At 47.5% G+C, this 23,494-nt stretch overlaps 1 pseudogene; it reads right to left on the bottom strand.

Annotated features, from left to right (window-relative positions):
• Nucleotides 1–3,783: 3,783 nt before the first annotated feature.
• LOC149354613 (uncharacterized) lies at nt 3,784–22,043 on the bottom strand (annotated as a pseudogene).
• Nucleotides 22,044–23,494: the final 1,451 nt, after the last annotated feature.

Here is a 23,494-nt window from a genome sequence, read left to right as displayed (position 1 = left end):
ATAATTAACTACTGAAAATATCTCAAAGGAACCGTCAGGGCTCCTTTACGGTCCCTGGCCTCCTCGAGAACATGAAGCCATCAGCAGGAACATCCCCATACTGCATAAAAAAAACGCTACCGTTAGACATACGATGTAGATACGACATAGGTCCTCACTGTAAAACAGTTCAAGCATCAATTGCAGAGGAGCGGATGATATGTGAAAAACTGCTTGATGTCTTTGCGTAAAATACAGTGAGAGAGGCGACCGTAGCTCTTCGTAGAAATACCCGATTGAAATGATGCACGCTTTTTCTTCTGAGGCTTCATCCACCCTGTTGCAGTCCTGCAAAAAACTATCGTTGTTGTTACTGCCATTGTTATTATTAGCATTGTTATTACTGCTAAATGTCCCTGTCTGTGTTGCTGTTTGTTTTTTATTCAAGTTAGTATTAATCTACCGGCGGTCCCATGACAGTCGCTTGAATTTGGGACCCTCGCCTGTATACTGAATTTATGTAACCAATATGTACCCAATAAATTCTTATATTAAAAAAAAAGCTATCGCTAGGAACCACCTCAGGTATGTCGACGTGCGTAAACTGTGACGCATCAGCTGTGATGGGTGATGACATTGTGATGATCTTTTTATGACGCAAGGGCGGCTGTAACAGAAGAGAGAGAGAGAGAGAAAAAAGGACGGAAAGGCAGGGAGGTTAACCAGGCGATGCCCAGTTGGCTACCCTACACTTGGGGAGGGGAACAAAGGGGAAAAAAGGAAAAAGAGCGGCAAGGAAGAGCTGCTAGAAGAAGGCTGACGATCAACCGGTGTCTCCAAGATATGTTAGGTAGGTGAATTTTTGTTTTTCGTTCTCGCCCTGTTTCGCTAGTTATGCAGTAGGAACAAGACCGATGCCTCGCAGTTGTGTAAAACCTGCAAAGAAAACGCATAACGTATGCAGAGTTTATAAAGTATGTTGGGTTAGACGCCAAGTTTCAAAGCAGAGAGAGCAGTACGAAGAAAAAAAAGACTGAAATGGTGTGCAGGGATTAACAGCGGTTAATCATTGTTCAAAGTTTTTGCAACGTCGCTGTGTGGTATTTTACTTCGCTCCAGTGAGCGAAGTCGCACTGTATTTAAGTGGAGGCTTCATAGTGCCACGTATCATCGTAGCGTCCGTTCGTTCGCGCTCGAGGCCGCAGGAGTGGGCCGTTATCAATTTTGTTCGCGAGGCAAGAAGCGACCTGTTTAATCTCGATTGATCGCAGCGATGAAGAACTGCGTCTACGTTTTTCCACGTTATTGACATAAATTTTGACCTGTTATCTTGAAGTTTCTTTGCCGGTTTTATATTCAGCGATGCATCGTGCGGCGGGCATTCGTAGTTCGACGACTGATGTGCACGTTTGTTGCTTTAGTTCTTTTTCGGGGGCAAGTCAGCCCAAATAAAGACCTTCATTTGCAAGTCTTGTTGCTGTCTTCCTGACCGGTGGACTGCCCTCACTGCAACATATCAATAGGAACGTGTTTCCTCGAACATTTCTATTGCAAACTATGGAAGAGCACGTAGGCAGAACCACACCGAATCTCTCAGCCGTAAATTGCAGTGAATATGACTTTAAATGGGTATCCTAGTTACCTCTTTGAAGATTAAAAAACATATTAGAGATCTCTCTAATTTGCTGAAAAGCCCTGACCTCCTTACTTTTTCCTCCATTCCATAAGTCTCGGCAACTGAAATTTCATATCCCACAGGTTAGTGGAAGCATTACGGTGCTCTTGGCTTTGACCATGTACCGGTGTTTCAGTGTGTATATTTTCAAAAATCTATTCAGCCATAGGCTTCTTTGGGGAAAAAATATGGCTTTTGCCGCATATTGTTACCAGTGTTCGCTGACACCAGAATGCCTTTCTGCAAAAAGAGGCAAAAATAGGCCTATATTCAGATATAGGTATTTTGGGGCAAAATTATGGCTTTTGCGGTGTAGTATTATAGATTTTGCGGACACCAAAAATCCATCGAATCATTTGAAGCACTAAGCTGGTTAACTAATTTTTAATAAATATCTTTTAACTAATGAAGTTAGGTGCCTAGTTGAAATGAGATATATATAGCCTGTCGACAGTAATTGCCATAGCGTTTTCCAGAATTTCGAAAACACGATTATCCTTGGCGCTGTCGCGCAACAAATGTTCGCGTTTTCGTCTAGTTTCGTGTACTGGAGCGGTTCCTTTGCTTGCATGCTTTCGTAAGCGCATCTATATTCGCAGCATGCAGCCAGAATTTGTCGAGCCACCGTGCCTAGGGTAATCACATTTTCTAAATTCTGAAAACTAATATGGGTGCTACTAACGACGGGCTACAAACCTCTAATTGGAACTAGGTGCCTAACTCTCGTAGTTTAAAGATTCATTATTGAAAATTAGATAACCAGCTTACAACTTTAAACCAAGCACTGCTTTTGTGGTGTCCGCGAACACTGCCATATTTCCACCTCAAAATGGGTATTCCAGAAAATTTTAGAGTGTTCACTGAAACACCCTGTGTACACCTGCGTAAGAGCTGAAGCTCGTTAAAGGGGTTCGTGAAGTGGTAAAATGAAGTTGGAGTATGCAGGCTTGTTAAAGCCCACCGCTTCACGAATATTGACCAGCAAGAATTTTTACTTCGGTTTATAGAAGCTGAGTTTTCTGTAGTTAAAATTTTTAGTGAAAACGTACAGGTCGGCGCTCCTACGCCAGCCCAACCTGCCTGAGCGAAGCTTCCTGACCCGCAGGAATTACGCGGTTTATTGGTAGCTGGTTTATTGGTAGCCGTGGTAGCTGGTTAACGTCTGAAAGAATCTCACCAATAGCCACCTCTCAACTTATATACCCAGGTGCGAGCGACGGAGGAAGGTGCGAGCATGAAAAAGTCACCGGGAAGAGCTCGGAAACTCGATAACGTGTAGAATTGTATTATTAATACGAAGGCATTTCTAGGCTACGTCGGCGTGGCCGTGTCACAAAAACGTGTCCCCAAAATGTGCCTGCAAAACGTGTCCGCAGCACTTGCGATGTTCGCAAAAAAAAAAAAAAATATTTCGACAGTATGATTAGTTATTTAATTAGAGCCAAAATTGTCGAAAAAGCGCCAAAATAGGGAGGACGTCGGTATAGTGAGTGGAAGGGAAAACCGCCCTTGACAGCCAAAACAGTGCAAAAATAGGCACTAGAATAAAACAAAAAGTTTGAAATGATTTGTAATGCATTTCATCAGTGAGAGTTAAGCGAACAAAAAAGATTCATTGGCATAAATTAATTAGTTAATTATCAGAAAAGCTTGGATGGTTAAATACAATAAGGCGGCACAGAAATACAATGAGGCGGCACAGGCCGGCACAGAACAATGAGGGGACACAACAGCGCCGAAATAGGGAGGACGTCAATATAGTCACGTATGTTCATGAAACACCTAAGGTATGTACAGGAGAGCTGTCATTCTAAGCCAGCAACCCGACGCGCTCGAACAGTCAGTGCCTTCAATTTCATCCTCGCCAGCTCAACCTTTTGCTCCGTCCGCAGTAAAATAGCTTTCTGTCATTTTTCACACAAGGACAGTTCGTGGAAAATTGCCAGTGCGCTAAATACGAGTCTGTGGGCACAGCGATAACCTTAAAATCAAGTGACACCGAGTTGAACCAAACTCTCGTCACATCAGAAGCGGCCGCATATACTCTGGTTGCCAGCTGATGCAGGCGAAACGAATGGCTCCAGTCCGGCAGTCGGGCGGCCTTGGGCGTGTGCAAACATGCACCACGTTCACTGCGACGTCCGCCGGCGAAAAATGGTCAGGTTGGTTTTCTCCCAAAGCCCCTTGAGGGACATGGAGCGCCTACGCGACCCATCGTCCGGCAGATCGTCGCCAGCACCTTCCGGCGATACCTCGGCCACAGCCCCGCGTGCAGAACGCTAAAAATTGCGGGAGCCCTGCCGCAGAGACGTGTCCGCCGCCAGAGCGTTAACCCGGCTGTTGCGGGGATGGTTGTAGTCAGACCGCTGCTCCTGTTGGTGTTGCTGTCGGCGGGACCTTCGCGATGGGCACGGAGGATCGCCAGTGGCTGGGCCCTTATTCTTATGCGTCGGAGACCTGTTGGTGTTGTTGCAGGCTGTTGCCGCCCTAGGGGCAGCGGTCGCTGCTGCGGCGGGAGGGGTTACAGGTTGAGGACTCGGTCTGGTGTTAGAAAACTGCCTCCAGGCCTGCGTTTGTCCGCCTCCTCCATTCTGCTTGTTGTTGTAGTGTCGTCCTCGAGACGGTGGCGGGGGCGGCGGAGGCGTCGCTGCTTTTGTGTCGGCTGGGCTTGTAAGTCTGCAAGCTCCGGTCGCCTTTTGGCAGCCATAAGTGCCCGGATTGAGGTGAGCGGCCACACCCCCGCCGCGATTTCCACCGTCCGGATTGTCTGGTCTCGCGCTGTCCTCATTCCACTGGCTGTGGCCGTTGGATTGGCGGTTGGAAGGATTTCGGTTGCGACCGGCCGAATGACAACCGCCTCTGGCAGGTTGCTGTTGACCCCTGGCGCAGGCTTCATCCGAAGGGTTGATGCGTCGGTTGTTCCCGGCGGGCTCTTTGCATTGACCCGTTTGAGGAAGCAGACTATCCGTCTTGGGCTGCCGGCCGGCTCCGGGCGCTTTGCCCATCAAAGGCGGCGTCGCCTGTTCGGGCTCGTAACGACGGGTGCTGTGGTATTCGCGCCGGGCGTGCGCGGGCCGCTTGATGTCTTGGGTCTTCAGGGCTGTTGTGACCCGTTCTTCTTCTGTGCCGTCTTTGCGCTGTAATAATGAATGTAGGTAACCAACTCGTCCAAAATGTTGTATTATGAATAACTGTAGTTACAGACCCGCCGCGGGGTCTCAGTGGTTAAGGCGATCGCCTACCCAGCCGGTGAACCCGGGTCCGAACCCGACCGCGTCACCCTAGTTTGGATGGAGGCGGAACGCGAAAGGCACCCGGATGCTGTGCGGTGTCAGTGCACGTTAAATATCCTCGAAATCACTCCGGAGACCTCCACTACGGTACCTTTTTCTGTCACTCCCTCCTTCCTCCATTCCCCTATGTTGCTGTTCAGGTGTCCACTGAGATATGTCAGACAGATACTGCGCCATTTCCTTTCTTCAAAAATCTCTTTGCCAATTCATTTTCAGTTACGGTTGAGGGCTAAACCTCATCGCTATACACACGTTTACGCTTTGATGCTCTATTCGGAAAAGCTTACACATGACCAGTGGGTGCAGCAGATTTTACTAGCAGTCTTTAGTTGCGAAAGCAACACTACGCTAAGTGTGAGCGATTTCACGGAGCCCCGGAGAGCCCCAGCCGCGCAAGTGCGAGGAGCGATTGACGTCAGAGGAGCGCGGAGCCGCTGCCGACTCCTCTGCTGCGTGGGTGACTCAGAGGTGTCATCGCTGCTGCGCCAGCAGTGCATTCTCCAGGAGGAGTGACGTCACACGGCGCACAGTTGCGGCGCTGGATCCACCGCGGACTCTTCGGCTACGCGGGTGACTCAGAGGCGCCGCCGCCACTGCGACTCTCGCGCCGTTGCTTCCGCAATTCCACTTGGGATGGCAATTGGTCAAACCACAGCGAATTTTTTTTTTCTCGTGCTCTATTCCCACTGGTCGCCATATGTTTCAGAATCTCTCTAGAGAGGGTGCCTAGTCTTATAATGCGGCCGTCACGCAATTGGAGTACATAAGTGTGGATTTCAATGTAGTCTGAACAGCTCAGAAGAATGCCGCTTTTTCGTGTAATGTCTGGCCCCAATACAAATCTCGGAAAAAATGCGTAGTCCTAAGTTAAGTGTCTACGGCAGGTGTTGCGGAACCTAGGCGGTCGTTTCAGAAAGAATAAAGGCATCGAACGGGAAGACGCAAATCAGTAAAGAGAAAGGACGATAAGAAACGGATTTCAGCATCTTTCATTTCTTCCGTAGTTGTGTTCATGATGAACTGAAAAAGCTGGCTCTAGCTCCACGGCCTACTCAGAGGACCGCTCAAACATCTGCACTGGATAGCTGATGACCTACAGAAAAGCATGCAGGTCGTGACGACCTGCATGCAACCCGAGTTAAACGTGGACGCCAGAATAAAGGCGAATATGGACCTTTACTCACCTTATAGCAGCGCAGAGAATCGCTGCAGCAATCCAGAAAAAGCCAGCACGGAGAGCACCGTGCCCAGAGGCGCCCCCAGTGCCGGCATAGGGCACCAAAGTAGCGGTGATGATAGTGGCTCGCTGTCACAGCCCACGAGAAGATGCATGGAGCGAAAAACAGGCGTCTTACCCCTGACAAAAGGCCAGGAGAGAGCTTGGTCGCTGGCTGCAACAAAAAAAAAGTGGTACGGTTTTACATGCGTTCAAAATGGGGGGTGCAAGAACGTACCGGATGCCTAGGATGTTAAATGAAGCCCTTCACAAATATCCTCCAAGAAGAATTTTTTTTAATTAGTTTCGTGGAAGCTGGGCTATCTGTAGTCAATATGCATTGCTGGATCTTCGCCCCTTTCCATCGACTCTGGTCTGTTTTTGCGCTCTAAAATGACGGCGCTCCTCCGCCGGCCCCACTGACTCAGCCCCTCGGGCGGTTGCGTGAATTTGGCATGGCGAAAAATCACAGCAGTCCGCTGTTGACGTAACGAGCGCTGCATGACGCGTTGCGTGTGGCTTGGGGCAAAAACCAGAAACCGCTGGTAGCCGCGAGGCGCGGAAGCTGAAGTTATTAGAAATGTATCATAGATTATCGGCTTGCCTTTGAGGTTATGTATGCGGCATGAATACTCGGTAGCCTGTATTGTACATAATGCAAGCATTTTATAGCCAACCTCCAAGACCCTTTTCAGGTAATCTTTAACGTAGTTAAGCCTAGTAGACATGCGAGAGCATACGTTCATTCTAAATTTGCTCTATCTGTCTGGTACCAGCATGTACAGCCGCCCTGATTTTTAATAATATGGCGTGATCGTCGACCGAACTGCTGGTCAGCGCCTTATAATGGCGATAAGCGTGCAACAAGGTGAGAGTTCGCGCGCGCGCACGAAGGCAGAGCGTCGTCTGCTACGCTGTTCCGAGCACGAGGACACTGCCACAATATCAGTTAGCAAGATCCCGCCTAGCCATAGAGCGCACGCGCATCATTAATATGTGGGAATTTCTTTCCTTGTATTTTTTCTTATCATAACTTTTAATCGCCAGGCTGGCCTCCCGTAATAGGTAAAAAAAAGAGAGAGAAAGAAATCACGTCTCATGCAGTCCCACATATTAATCATGCGCTTGCGCTCTACGGCTTGGCGGCATCTCGCGAACTGATATTGCGGCAGGGCGTGTGGCCTCGTGCTCGGAACAGCGTAGCAGACGACGCTCTGCCTTCGTGCGCGTGCGCGAACTCTCGCCTTGTTGCACGCTTATCGTCATTATAAGGCGGTGACCAGCAGTTGTGTCGCCACTCGCGCTATATTATTAAAAATCGGGGCGGCTGTACACACAACCGCGTTTCTTGACATTCATCGTCCTCTCTTCACTCTAGAAGCAGCTGGTGCCACGCGCTCCTTCCATTGGCTACAGCTGGCGTGGCGCTCCACCGATATTTCCCGAGCTTACCCAAGTTAATTTCGTCGCACAACACAAGATTCTTGCTCTTGCTCGAGGAGTGCTTTCGAGCTAAAATTTTGAAAAATTGGAGGAAACACCTCAGATCCGCCTTAATGACATAAATGCGGAATTGCTTATGGGGAACTGCATTCTCTGCTTTACACTCAAAGATCACTGCGAGTCCTCAAATCACTCTTGGTGGAGTAGTGCAGTGATTAAGCGATGCTTCAATGCCCTGCGATGGCAGGTGCTGCCACTGGTAGGGCCTGTGCGACCCAGGCTGCTCGTCCAGAGCAACTTCTCGCGGCCAATCATTAATTTAACTGTCGCCTGCTACGGTGTACAGTGTGCTCACAATCCGGTGTGGAGATTGTGATGGCGCTACGAAATCACGTTACCAAGGTAGCCAACGTAGGTTTCTTCTCCGCCGAATTCTTGCCCACAACACCTGTAGCGTCGATGATGACGACGAAAATTTTAACGCTATCGCCTTGAAAGATCAGATAAAACCGGCATTGGAAACTCTGCAGTGAACAGACTAACGGAACGACAACATATAGCCGTTCGGGCACAAGAACGAGTGAAGCTCGCCACGCCAAAATCCTGCGGCGCTCACATTCAGTGCGCAGGTGATACCTGAGTGAATGCGGTGTCTCGATAGATGGTTACGGCGAAAAGGATTCAGTAAAACCTTGTTCTCAGATTCATACTCATTAGTCGCATGCAACGAGCTTTTTCGCCGACAGCAATTGTTCCGTAGTAATAGGCCTTTCATGCAGGATTACCTTCGAAAGTTCGCCGCAGCGAAAAGAATTTTCTTGCTTTTCACGTCGAATTCAAAGTGTGAGCAAGCCGCAACGGCATGCTCTTTACGAAAAGGGCACCGCTTGGTGAATTGCAATATTAAATAATGGGGACTCAAGTAGTAGAGTTTCAGGCAATTGTTTTCGCGCTCGGCCCCATTTTTATATAGGAATATTGTTTCAAGGGCAAATGTGCAACCGAAGCGAAGCGAATACGCAGTCTATTCACGGCTCACCACTATAGGTGACGGCATCTATACGGTAAAGTCTGTGAACATGCTTATGGGAAAAAAAGACGCCGTGGCGGTGGGCGGGTTGTCGACTTTTGCCTATGCAGGGATGGGACACTCCCAAAGTCAGTTGCCTATGCAGGGACGGGTAAATTCCCAAAGTCAGGACAACGCACGACATCCGCGGTCCTTGTTCTAGAGCAGGGTGGTGCCTGCCGTCAACAGCGCTTTGTGCCCCTTGTTTCCAGATGTGTAAACGGACACAGGACAGGCGCTGGACGAGCTAGGAGAAGGCCCACCGCCAAGATCAAGCCATCGCGCTAGTCGTTGTGTGACCAACCCTGGTTTTGCCGTGTCCGGCTCCGTGTTCAGCGCCGCCCAGCCATTCCCGTTGCAATGAGGAGCTTGTTCAGCGGTGCCGGGTTCGCGAGCCATATCTTGAACGAACGGCCGGCGGCCCAGGAGTACAATATGGCCACGTCTCATTGACGAAAGGTTTTTTTTGGGATGAATCGAACAACCGGAATGGGAGAGCGCATGCAACGAACACCACGAGGTAATCATCTTTGCCTTCTACTCCCTGTCCTCTCTGGCTCGTGGGCAAGGAGCAATGCTGACAATAGGTGGCATGTGCAGGAACATCCACAAAATTTGTATACGTGCTTGACCTATAGAGGAATCTAGAGATCGAAAAAAAATTAAAAGAAAACAGTACAGCGATCTCATTGACGGGACTGGAAAAACCAAAAACTCATGTATCACCGCAATGAATCACTTACTTCATGTGAAAAGCTCATTAAACAGACGCTTAATCTATGCCATTTGACCTCTTGAAACGGGTGCCGCTTTCGCACCACGTCTATTAGTGGATTAACGCGGTGTCAGCTTTGTTGATAGTTGCAAGGACTTGAATCTGCGTGCATCAGTTACTTCTATGTGCGGCTTCTCATTGAGAAAGTATAGCGAGGTAATGTAGCTTCGTGTTCGCTAAAGGCGAAGAAGTGCGCCCGCCTATCAGTGGAAGCACTGGTTTTTTACGTAATTTAGGCGAAGCAGGGCTTATTTGTATTCAATAATGTTTGTTTTCTGCAGCTTGAACCAACGCCGCGAATGGTCGTTCCTTCTTCAATACAGCACCCAAGCCGCGGCGCTTACGCCAAACTTTAGCTCCCTCCAGCGCTGGACCTGAAGAGCTGACTCCGCAGCAGGTAGGGCGTTCCGTGTCTCCTTGCCTGTAGTAGCTCTGAAGGGCACTCTCGCTTACTCGAAGGGAACGAGTGCTTTCCGCTTAGCTTTCATTTCCCAGTTACGGGTTCGGCTTCCTGCCTAAGGTGATCACAATGTACATCTCAGTCGAATTCCCTTCTGGCATTGTCGGGTCCGTTGCCTAATTTAGTGAACCTTTTCGTCTTCCCCTCATTGATGGAAAGTATTTATTGTTCTTAACTTTAGGAACGATTATGCCAGGAAATTGGAGCTCGTTGTGGTATAATTTTTCATGCCCGACTCCCTTCTTGCAGATCAGCATTATGTCAGCATTGTTATATGCGTCTTGTGCTGTAGAAGCAGCGCCTCCTCTATTTTTACAATGCCTACCGAATACGGCCCATCCGACTGCCCAGGCGCCTTTTCTATCCTCCTTTCCTACTCCCCCCCATGGGCTAGTCTTCACGCCTGCTCTGCATGTGTGGGGGAGAGTGGAATCTCAGTGGCTTCTGGTGACGGAAAGCGGACGAAGACAATTTTTGCAACGTTCTCTGTTTCGTCGTGAGGCGGCGCTTTGCATTTCTCATGGTCAGCAGGCTGCCTGTCAGGTATGGACGCGTCATAGAGCGCGCCGTTCGTGGCGGTGGTGATCATGGAGCCGCTGTAGGCGCTGGCTTAAAAAGGAGTCACTGAGAGTGCAGTGCAGCGGCATTGGCATTGCAACGGCGGAAGGATGTGGCGGCTTGTTCGTATGATCTTCGTCTTTTAGCTGCAACGCGTAAATATTCTGGGAGAGGCACTAAAATTGCTTGGCGCAAACGTGAAATTATAAGGTAAAGCTAAGGGGAGGCAAATGGGAGGATGAAATAAAGAAGGACCCGCCGAAAGACGCGGGTTCGATCCCGGCCGCGGCGGCCGACCTTCGATGGAGGCGAAATTCTAGAGGCCGCTGTCGCGTTCCACTCCTAAAGGCGAAGCTTAAGCGTCATTAATTAGCAGTTAATTAGTATTCAGGCATTAATCAGTAATTAATCATTAATTAGTGATTTGTCATCACTTAGCAATCAGTACTCAGTTATATGTGACGCCACCAGTGCCACAGAAGCAGCGAAAGTGGTTCGGAAAGCGCTTTCACCTCTACGCACTTTAGACAAAGTGCCCCCTGAATTTTTCTTGACCGCTGGACTACTGCGCTAGAGTGGTAGGAGGACTTCCGGGGACCTGTGAGTATCAAATAGAGAATGACCAATCCCCTAGAGGCACTGACTGATTAACGCAATCATGTGATACATTTAAGTAGGAGGTCAAGTGCCCCGGTTAATTTTTTACTGCATTAGCACTAACATACGCATTTTTCGATTTCAGGCATGGGTACGTACAGTACGCACGTACTTGGGTGCCTGAAGCCTGGTGTATGGAATGCAGGTCGTTTGCAACATGCCAGTTGTGCACACCTAGCAGGCGTTCACCTGAGTGAAGGCCTGGGTAAAGACATTCGAGGAAAACACCTTCCAAGTAAAGACATTCAGGTCAAATGCATTTAGCATGTCAGGAACTTAAGTACTTCCCGTAACTAATGCGATACTGCACGATATTCCGCGCTTACCAATGCTAAACCGCCTGCAATTTTTTTATTGTGTTAAACTGTCGGTTCGCGGAAAAGATGCACCTTAACCATTCAGAGCGCTACCCTAGAGAGCTTCCTGCTCATGTTTCGATATGTGGTGTGTCCCTTGGTTGAGACCGAGTACGATGTCGGCCAAGGCGTCTATTTTCAGGAACTAAGGACATTTTCGAAATGACTCACCGCGGCGGTCACTGGGAGGTCGGGTAACAGCTCTGCCGGGATGGGTGCAGTTTCGGGGGGATATTTGTGTTGGGGTCCACGGTCCTTGTTCTGGAGCAGGGTGGTGCCGCCCATCGCCAGCTCTGAATGCCCCGTGTGTCCGATGGGTGAACCGGGCAGAGGAAAGGCGTTGGGCGAGTTTAGAGGTAGGCGACCGCCAAATTGAAGACTGTGCGCTGGTCGTGGTGTCACCGCCGCTGCGATCGCAGAGGCTGATTCCATGTTCAGGGACGGCCAAGCAACCACAGTACAATCAGGAGCCTCTTCTGCGGAGCGTAGTCTGTAAGCGATTGGTTGATCGAACGGTGGTAGGGAGACGCGCACAACGCGGCCGCGTCACAGCGACGACAAAGCCTGTAACCTGAGTCGGACAGCTGGCACAGGAGAGCGGGAGCAACGAACGCCACGAGGGAATCTTCTTTGCCTTCTGCTCTGTGTTCTTGAAGGTGCGTGCGCAAGAGTAAATGCTGGCGATGACTGGCACGTGGAGGTAAATGCAACAAATTGTAAATGCCTGAACGTAGGGCATAAAACACTGAAGCAAAAGAAAAAGAAGGTAGGTATGCCAGAAAAACTGAAGTAAAATTCATGTTTAAGCAGACTGACTGACACACATATTATATTGAAATCCCGAGCATGCAGACTGCTCGAGGCATCTGTGCGTGCATGTGGCCCACAGTTGGCACGACAACCGAGACGAATTCCGACATTTCGCAAAATGAACTAAGCGATTTTTCCCTTTAATGGGTCACCAGAACGTGATTACATTCTAATGAACATTATAAATATGTCTGCTATTTCGTTCTGATAGTGTAACGAAAATTACAGGAGTAAATTTGGTATGTACTCACATTACAACATGAGTGCAGTTCTGATCACAAATAAAAGTAAAAAGTTTGAAATGCTGATAAACTACCTGCAGCTTTGTAAAAGATGATTAAGCGTATTATATTTGTAATGAGCATAGCTGAGGAAAACGGACATCAATCAATATTTTATGCATAGCAAGATACACAACTGTTTCTTTGATTTTAAATGACGCCAGGAAATAAGCCGCAGCTTCCTTCCCTCCACATTTTCAAACGCCCATTACAATGCCAGCTAGATGCTTTCTGAACAGCTACGTAAAGAAGCATCGTCCAAAGCCGGCCCTCACTGAAAGGTTAAAGGACTTTAGGCACAATATTTTTGCTTGATGTTTTCTTGTTTCAGACGAAGCGCTAGATGTTGATATACTCAGATCACCCTATAGTATTCATCTGCGACCGCTAAATAATTTATAATTGCATTTGTTCTCGACCCTGTTACAGTTTTAGTTTAATTAACCGAACAATAGCTGTGACATGTAGTTGGTGTTTAGGTCACGTAAGGCACAAAAAAGGCATTATAACTGCTGATACGTCATTTGGTGTGCTCTAACTACTGGAACGGGTTGATTTAGGTGTTGCAGTGAGTTAAAACTATGTACCCGTATTTATATGACCCTTTCTTCGTTTGACATGCGACCTAAACATCAAGTGCACGTCAGAGCCACCGCTCCATTCATAAAACCGAAACACCATGCAAGAAGAAATTCAATTATATGTTATTTAATTGTCGTAGGCAAAAACCACGCGGTGATCTATGTATTCTAATTGATAAAGCATCATTTGAAAGAAGAAAACGCGCTATAAAATTAGGTGTCTATTGTCCTTCAATGCTGTTCGGGATACCAAAAAAAGGCTACGCGGAAATATATACGCGCGTATTTTTTTCAAGGTGGGAAACTGCGATCTGGACAAGTTGCATTTCTTCTCTACAAATAACATTTAAGAAAAAAAGGCGAGCACAGAGGTGAGCAGGCAGCCATGTAGTGCTGTTATTAAAGGAGGATTAGAAAGATCAGCGCTGTGTGTGTATTATCATTTGTCCTCTCGGCTCCGTCGGGCTTCCTAGCAGTGCCACGAACCACTTTCGCACTGGCGCACCTTTCACGCTAGATTACTCTCGAGTGGTACTCTTACTAGGTATCGCCGCCTGACTGCCGCCTTTAAAACGCTGAACTATATTGTAATGCACATGGGCACGCTTGTGAATATGCAGATGTCTTACAAACCTAGGCATATTTGCACGACGACAAACTTAACAGTCACGAGTCACAGCTCAACACATGCCCCAATGGTTTCTCCTTCGTGCATGGAACCTATTCACACGCAATGATGAATAAAATGACCTTCATTAGTCAGGAAATGTAACTTGACGCTTCTCACACCCTCCGAGAAGCGGAGTAAATACAAGGGCTAGGCGACGTCAGCCAGTGGTGCGTGGTTGGCTCGCGAGCACAATAAATGAATCCCATAGTGATAACAGCCATCGCGTGCTCCTAGTGTTCAAATCACAGAGAAGAAATAGTGACACGAAGTGCAAATTTATTCATCCCATCACAACAGAGTAAACGCCATTTATTTGCACTCTTCCTGCATCAGGCACGCCTGTCCGATTCTCCAGATGTCTCTGTAGTTAGGCGTTTGCAGGAATTGCCGTCCGATCTGGAGCTCACTACAGCCGCATTATCCGATTCAAGGACGCATCCGAAGCACGGGAGCGCCAAGCCAGCCGAGGCACTGGACAGTCGTACGAGAGAGAAATGGCGGTGTCTTTAGAGAGACGGCCACCTCATAGCAGCTGCGGAAGGCAACGGCAACAGCGTCCTCGCCGGAGTGCGTCGATGGCACATGCCTCTGCAGAAAGTGCAGAAAGTCTCCGTCCGTGGACATCGGGAATTGACATAGAATAGGTGCTGCCACTAGAAAGCGACAGCGGGGGGTTGAGGAGAAACACTTTTAGTGAGCATTGTGGAGGAGAACTGCTCATAAGGAGGAGCCCTCTACTTCACACAGCGAGTCTTTGTACCTTAACAATCGCCCTAGACGAGATAACTTTATAGTGAACGGCGTACCCGAGCTGGGAACAGAAAATTACAGAGAATGTTTAGTACATTTGAATCGGAGCGAAACCAATGATTTTTGCTGCGGAGAAGACTACGGTAAGCGGGCACTGCAGCGGGACGGAGCATATGGACGTTGATGAAGATGTGCCCTCCATGCACAGCGCGAGAGTATGGTGCAGTTTAACACGAGGCGTGTTGGTTTGGCGATAGCTCAGTGGTTTCCTCAGCATGAAGGCGGCATATACGCTGTATTGCTCCCTGAGAAGTACACCAGAGACAATTGACAGTTGGTTTATTCTGTGCACTGATGAGGTTTTCTTCTGGGACACATTACAACAAACAATTAACGACATTGACCGCACACCCTAGAGTATCCGTTTTTTCCCTCTGGAGAAAAACTGTCTTTTGCCATAGGACCTATTTATGTTGCAGGGACTTTTTAGTCTGGGGAAGAGCCACATGGTGGACCACCATGCCGAATCACCACGGTCTTCGAAATCTTTTGTAGTGAAGAATGCGCTTTGCTGAGGGAAGTATATGCTGCCCTGCAAGAGCGCCTAGCTGGCTGCCCTAACTGGATGCATGTGTGTGCCGCCCAGATTTTTGATGTTTTGGAAGGTGGGGTCATGCCGGGGTAAGGTGACGTATTGTTTTGTGGCGTAAGCATGCTTTCATTTTTCTTTTCGGCACTATTTCCATAAGAAAGATAGCCTTATGGTTTCTCTCTGCGGCCCTTAAAGGAGATCTGATCGCGCAGCTGCGGGTTCCACTCCGAGTCATGGACATTGATTCAATTCTTTTCTCTTTTTCTTGGTTTGACTTCAAACTCAGCTAAAGGTCAAAACTAGGCACTCGGCGATGGAACCACGAGGTCCCGTGGTGAAGCTTTCGCCTGAAGCGTTGAAGCGTTGAGGCAGGAGTAAATGAGCGCGTTCATCGTATTGGTAGGCGCAAGTCTACTTCCATTCCCCGATAGTAATGATGTTCTTGAAATACAAAAGGAAAATTTCCGTCTGAAAAAATGCATTGAAATTGAAGGACCTAACCACACCTAAAGTATGCATCGACGAAGAGATTTCACCAAAACTGCAAGTGGCATGGGTAAAGTTGAGGTAATTTGCAAAGGCTAATGCAGGCGAACGCAAATTTAGGTTGTCATATGATGAGCTGATCATAAGTGAGAGAACTTACAGATACGATGACATTCATGACCGTCTTGTGCAATCAAGCCGAGAGCAGCCCATTTCCGGTGATAACTGCAGAATCAAGGTCTTTGAATCAAATCGACCGATATCATTTTTTGTTGCTAACTTTCGTAGTTTGCTACCTAAGCAAGGAGACATACTGTCTGTCATTGACAGGTGTGCTGCAGATGTCGTTCTGATAACATAAACATAGCTGAACCAATGTATCTCGGCGGTCGCATTTTCATTGAGGCAAAATTCTAGAGATCCGCGTATTGGGCGATGTCAGTGCGCGTTGAGGAACCCCCGGTGGTCAAAATTTCTGGAGCCTCTGACTACGGCGTTCCTCATAGGCTGAGTTGCTTTGGAACATTAACCAACCATAACGTCACATAACTTTAAACATCCATCAACGGAAATTTCTTTAGTTACTGTCAGCTAACAGATCAGAGGCATGTTTCTCTGCAAAAGCCTTAGAAGCTTTAACCTAGGTGTCGAAATATTCGATGTTGTGAAGTAACCTGCAAAACTTCTTGCTTGAATATAACAAGCCGTCGGGATAGCTCTTTAGATATCATTTCTGTACCAAAAACCTTGCTTTAACTTTCTTACCGTTGTTATCAAGTTACCTTTTTTTGGCAAGGATTCTGCAATGTTTGTCACTAAAATTTTCCTTTTAGCATTCTTTTGTTCTTTTGCTTAATGATGCGCCCCGTTGGCTTCCTGTCTGTATTGGTATTGATTGTTTTTTGGAGGTTATTGAAGTTCACTGAATTCGGGAAGAATTTTTTTTCGTGTTTTTCATGGAATCTAGCTTTCGCATTTGCTTCTCCCATGCCATTTCTGACGTTCACGGAGTAAGATAGACAGCAGTGCCGATTCTGACGCTCCGCAATGCATTCGGAAGGCCTCGCTAGCGCACGTCCGGCGCCCAGCGTTGCGCTCTACTCTCTATATCCACTCGCCTTCACTCAACGAAAATGCTTTGAGTACTCTTTTTCCTCTGCAGAAGTAGCCTATCGACGCGCCACCTGTCGACACTACCACGAAACGAAATTCTGTGCGACCATTGGGCGAAAAGCCGGTGGGATGCCGTTTTTCGCGTTGTCTACTTCTGACGAAGCTGTAAAGGGAATCATGTTTTTCCATCAGCGCACAATAGCCTCTTTGTTTACTAAGATAACACTTTTCCTTTGATGAATCGGCCGATGCACAACAACCGGCATATGAAACCTGAACGACAGTTCAATCCTAAAAAAAAATTAGTCGATATTAGCTGTGAGAATGTCCGTACGAGTGCAGGTAAATTTCAGTTTCAAGGTGCGATGCCTGGCCCTTTGAAGTGTTTATAAACTTAGCGTTATTGCTGCTTTAGGACGTAATAAAATCTTTGTTTTTCAGCTCTCTCGTCCGGCTTTCTTTTGTTCTGAGGATTATAGTGCAGTAGCAACATTGACAAGAAAGACGGACGCAAACACAGGTGTACCTCTTTCTTGACCATGTTGCTACTGCGCTATAATCCTCGGCATGATGAACCAACAAGCCAGCCACTTCCTATTAAGCAATTTGATTTGTTACTCACACTTGGTACTTGGAGAGTCAGCTCCGCAAAATGCATCTCGTTTGTTGCCGAGCCATGTGTGCACCATCGGCTTCGTATTGGGGCGTCGTAGCAGACGACAAATGAACCCAAGAGCTTCCCGAAACGCAGAGGGCATGGCTGACGGGAGAAGCGCATACTGTGCAGCGGTATTTGAATGCTGGTGCTCCGTAAGACAGGGCAAGCGATGAACTGTTTTGTCGCTTGCTGTAAACCATGATATGGCGAAGGAAATTTGTGTGCACGGCAGGGAAAAGCCATTCCGCCACCCGTCCTGCATCTTCCAAGCTGAGTTTTGGAAATCTGCTAAATACGCACAGTATGTTGGTGTTGTGCGACGTCGCTGTGCATTAAAGAACCGCAGGTGACCGAAATTATTCGAGCGCCATCCACTAAGCTCGACTGTTAGCTCAAAAGCAGATGCCGGACGTTAAGCCCGGCAGCGTATTCGCCAACTGCAGCCTGTACAGCCACAAGGCTTGAAACCACGGTGAATTGATGACGGTGACTGAAGATTGTCACAACGGCTTACCTAAAAGGGATAATTATTCCCTAAATAACGCTTAAACGGCGTTATATGGCACTAAGCATCACGATTTGCGACCTAAAAGGGAAAAAAATTAAGAAATGAAATTAAAGAAAACAATAAAGTTACAGTACAGGGAGCGGAGTCGAACGGCCGACCTCCCATACGCAAAACGTGCCTCTAATCCACTGCGCCATAGCGGCGATGTCAAGCTGTCGTTCTGAACGAATATTTATAACGAGCCTTACTGGTGGCTGCTACCTGCCGGTGGGCGGCGCTGTCATCGCTGGCTGTACCGGCTGCATTTGGCGAACGCGCATCCCGGCATGCCTCTCTCTTTTCCTGATGCAGTACTGACACTCACTACAAGGCCGTCTATGGAATACAGGAGATAATAGTGGAAGAACAGAAGGGAACAAGTTAGCATGTGGAGTGTGCGCATAATGGAGCCTGTGAAACAAGGCAGGTGAGCTGTAGGGAGGAGGCAGAAGTAGAGGACAACTGTGGTGACACAGATGATGGCGCCAGTGCAGCGTCACGCAGCAGACAACCGCGATGCATGCCATGATGCATGCGCGTGTTTTTTAAAAAAAGGAGAAGAAAGCGTCTACACCGCGAGCGCATCAGTGCCAAATCCGAGCGTCCTCTATTTTGACTCCCCAATCTCTCTCGGATATAGCAAAACAGAGCCCCTCTTAACAGCGAAGTCGGCGCTCCTGTCTATCTTGCTCAGTGGTAAGGTGTGCAGATGCTCTGTAGCTTTGGTGAATGCTTTTTGCAATAATTTCTACAAAGGCTTGGGGATTTTAGTACATAAAGTTGAATTCAGCTCTCTAGTGTGTTCTTCTCGTCTTGCCTCTCATTTTACTTCAAACCGAAACAAAAGTTTACCTTTGCTGTCATTATTAACTGCACTTAAATTGTCAGAGCTGCGAAAACTCTTAAGTGGTACATTCTTATATACCTCAGATGTTGGGATCTGAAAATGATAGAATTTTTTAAATTCTATATCTGATGTACACTGGGGACAAAAGTAACTGATCCATCACTCAAATTACCAACAACGCCACACCTTATGCAGACGTTCCCCGAAGATGCACTCCTGGAGTCGAGACCGGCAAGAGAAGGAGGGAGTTGTAGGGTGACGCCTATATGCAGAACGGCAGCGTTCGGGGATTGGAGGTGCTGTGAGTCACTTTTTTTCTCGTTAGGGCAGTGCCTCCGGAACGTGCAAATGCATCCACACACCGCTCGTTTTTTAGCAATATTACTGGTAATCATTTGGAAGCTTAAATGTTTCTCCGCCCACGTTTCATTACGGCAGCTTTCCGTGATTCTCTTTTGAGAAGCGTTAACCACTAATAACGAAGGAAATTCTCATGACGATGAAAATTTATGCCAAGATGCGCACTTTATATCGGAAAATAAACATTGCCCCTTTGGATCACTCATTTTCGTTCTAATGGCTCATGCCCGCAATGGGCCATCGACAAACATTCGGGAAACATAGGTTTTCCAGTTTTATAGCTTTTTTGTCAGCTTCTAATTTACGGTACTGCAGGTGACAACAAGGAGAATCTAAATAAGTGACACTTTTATTGTGCGAAAGCATGACTCTGCAGGGTAGCAACCATGAGCAAAATTGCCCGCTGTCTCTTCCGTTGTTTGTTCGCATACGGCCTATCGCGAGCACTCCGTCCCGCGGCACTGCCCGTTCGTCGTCGTCTTCTACGTCGCAGAAATCCATGTTTTCGCCCTAATTCGAATGAAGTAAACATTCTCTCTAGTTTTTCTTCATTTTTGTCAATGGTCTCGTGGTCGTACGATTGCCACTAACGCAAATGAAGACGGCGAGTTTCACCCGCAAGAACGTTGCGGGAACGGTGAGAACACTTTTGGTTCCAGCTTATGCGAGCGGATTTCTTTGCATTTATCACTGGGAATGTTTTTCAGCCCGGCACCTTGCTCAAATGAAAGTCGTCTGTTGCCCTAATTAGCGCAAGTGTATTCAGGTAACAGTAAAAGGCAAATTTTATGTTCCGTTTAAAAATAAGCATGTCTAGGGCGCAAGACTCTTGAAAATGTAAAATAAAAAAAATGAGCGCTTCATAAGCTGCGAAAAAGATAACTTCTCACTGAAATTAGGAAAGTGTTCCAATAAGTGGATTTTACCTTTTTATTTTTTCTGACACCAGGGGGCTTTTTCTTCCTTGGGTTTTTCCTGCCCTTGTTGTCTTGCTTTTAAACTTTTTGGCGTGCAGCTGAACGTGCTACCTAGTGTCAACATTGTTTCTTGCACACGCGCCTTAGAGAACACTGCGCAGAAGGCAAAGAAGATTCCCTCGTGGTTTTCATGTGCCAATAAGCCTGAGGAGACATCATCATCATCATGGTGGAGTGCGCATCGGATCTGCTCCAGTGTAATACACTCAATTCTATTCCTTTATAGCCTTTATTCCTGAGCAGCTAGCGTGCACTAAAGGCATTGTACGGGGAGTGGCCTCGTCATCTACCACTCAAGAAATTTTGGACGAATTTTAAGATGCAGAAGAGTTACTTCTGTGTACCGCTTCTCTCGCGAGGGCAGAAGGGCACAAGGGTTTTTTCGGCAGGTGGCGAATCAGGCTCTGCGTCCCCTCAGTACTTCCTCCGGCACGGGTTGAACGAGACGAACTATACCTAGGCCTTAACATATACTTACCATATCCTCACTGGCCTGTACGTTAAGTACACGCATGGACGAGGATTCGAAGAGAATCAGGAGTGCTCTTCGTATGTTTTGTTTTAGGTTGAATTGTTGTTTGCGGCTCACAAAATGATATTAAGGTGAAACTGGAACGGCCAGAGACACCTAATTTGCGTTGATATGGTTAGATGAAGTTTTTTACAGAATTGCACACAAAATTTATTTTTATATTATTAAATACGTTTCAAAGTTCAACGATGGGTCCTCGCGCAGTGCCTGGCTCGGGTCTCGCCGGGAGAACGAAGAACCACGCCGCTGGTCCTGAGCTCATACTGCGTGGAGTATTAAATACCGTAAGATACTGCACTGAGTTTATCTTGAAACTTGAAAAAAAAAACCCCACCTAGGCGCAAATAATTTCACAAGGACACAAAAAGAGACGAGGAGACAACGGACAAGCGCCAGCTTCCAACTGTTTATTGCTCGAAACAAAACACAGATACATTTATAGTCTCGGGCAACGCCCACATTTACACACCACGTGCCTTATCGCAGCCGTGACTTATCGCCTAGCACGAAAATTGCGAAAAAAATCGTACTCCGCCGCATACAACTTAACTGAAGTGTCAATCACGCACAAGGCTGCCTTTTCCTTTATGTGAAAGGCTTCCAATAAAAGCCTCGACTGCTTAAATTTGCTCTTGCCCAGAATCCTCGCCTTTTCCAGTCGAGGTGCACACTTGAACGTTTTAACGTGGCTCACCAAAGTGGCGTATTTATCTTTATTATTCGCTACCTTTTTTACATGTTCCCCAAGGCGTTCGTTGATGCACCTCACCGTTTGCCCTATATAGGACATTCCATAGGTCAGGGGGAATATTGCCCTATATAGGGCAAACGGGAAGGTGCATCATCAAACGCCTTGGGGAACATGACAAAAAGGTAGCGAATAATAAAGATAAATACGCCACTTTGGTGAGCCACGTTAACACGTGCAAGTGTGCACCTCGACTGGAAAAGGCGAGGATTCTAGCCAAGAGCAAATTCAAGCAGGCGAGGCTTTCATTGGAAGCCTTTCACATAAAGAAAAATGCAGCCTTGTACGTGAGTGACACTTCGTTTAAGTTGTATGCGGCGGAGTACGATTTTCTGAGCAGTAATGTTCGTCCTAGGCGATAAGTCACGGCTGCGATAAGGCACGTGGTGTGTAAATGTGGGCGTTGCGCGAGACTATAAATGTATGTGTTTTTTTTTCGAGCAATGAACAGTTGGAAGCTGGCGCCTGTCCGTTGTCTCCTCGTCTCTTTTTGTGTCCTTGTGAAATTATTTGCGCCAAGGTGTCTTTTTTTCCCAAGTTTCAAGGCCAACTCACCACATCCGTGGTCCTTGTGCTCGAGTAGAGTGGTGCCTGCCGTCACCAGCGCCATGTTCCCGGCGTTTCGAGATGTTGAACCGGACACAAGACAGGCGCTGGACGAGCTCGGAGAACGCTGACCGCCAAGGTCAAGCCACCGCGCTGGTCGTTGTGTGACCACCCCTGCCTTTGCAGTGTCCGGCTCCGTGTTCAGCGACGCCCAGCCATTCCCGTTGCAATGAGGAGCTCTATCAGCGGTGCCGGGTTTGCGAGCCATGGCTTGGACGTACGGCGGACGGCCCAGGCGTACAATGTGGCCTCGTCTCATCAACGAAAGATCTTTTGGGGTGAATCCAACAACAGGAATAGGAGAGCCCATCCAGCGATGATGATGATGATGATGTCCTCGGGCTGAATGGCACATACCCACGGCGGGGGATTGGCCAGGGTGCATAGCGGATACAAACGAACTCATGTACAGGGAATGGAGTATAATTAAATCTAAAATTTGGGAACACCACGAGGTAATCTTCTTTGCCTTCTATTCCCTGTCCTCTCTGGCGCGTGGGCAAGAAACAATGCTGACAATATGTGGCACGTGCAGGAACATTACAAAATTTGTATACGCGCTTGACCTATAGAGGAATGTAGCGATCAAGAAAAAAAAATTAAAAAAAAACAGTAGAACGGTCTCATTGAAAAGATTGGATAAAACAAAAACCTATAAAGCGACGTTTCGGAGCGCTTATGAAACGCACGCGTAATCAATGTCATTTTACCTTTTGAAATGGGTTCCCGCTTTCACATCACGTCTATTTCTTAGTGGATTCGCGCGGTGTCATCTTTCTTGATCATTGCAAGGAGCTGAGTCTTCCTGCATCAGTTAGTACTACCATGCGGCTTATTATTGAGTAAGTAGCGAGGTAATAAAGCTGCGTTTTCGCTAAAGGCGCAGTATACGCCCGCCTATCAGTAGAAGCACTGGTTTTTTGCGTACATTAGACAAAGCAGCACTTCTTTGTATTCAGTAATTTTGTTTTCTACAGGTGGAACCAAAGGCGGGAATGGTCGATCCTTCTTCAATACAGGCCGAAGCTGTGACGCTTAGGACGTCTCTTAGCTCCCTCCAGCGCTCGACCTGAAGTGCTGAGTCCGCAGCAGGTAGGGCATTCCGTGTCTCCTCGCCTGTACTAGCTCTGAAGGGCACTCTCGCTTGGTCGAAGGGAGCGAGCGCTTTCCGCTCATCTTTCTTTTCTCATTTACGGGCTAGGCTTCCTGCCTAAGCAAATTACGTTGCACTTCTGAGTTGAATTCCCTTTGGGCATTGTCGGGTCCCTCGCCTAAGTTAGAAAACGGTGTCGTCTTCCCCCGATTAATGGAAGCCTTTATTGTTCTTACTTTAGGAACAATTACGTCACGAAATTGGAGCTCGTTGTGGTATAATTTTTCGTGTCCGATTTCCTTCTTACAGGTCAACATTATATGAGCATTGTTCTATGCGTCCGGTGCTGTAGAAGCAGCGCC

The sequence above is a fragment of the Amblyomma mixtum genome, chromosome 3, assembly GCF_055824585.1.
Source record: "Amblyomma mixtum isolate Tamu chromosome 3, ASM5582458v1, whole genome shotgun sequence".
Lineage (NCBI taxonomy): Eukaryota > Metazoa > Arthropoda > Arachnida > Ixodida > Ixodidae > Amblyomma > Amblyomma mixtum.
Note: the sequence above shows the minus strand (reverse complement) of the source record. Positions and strands in the feature narration are given on the sequence as shown.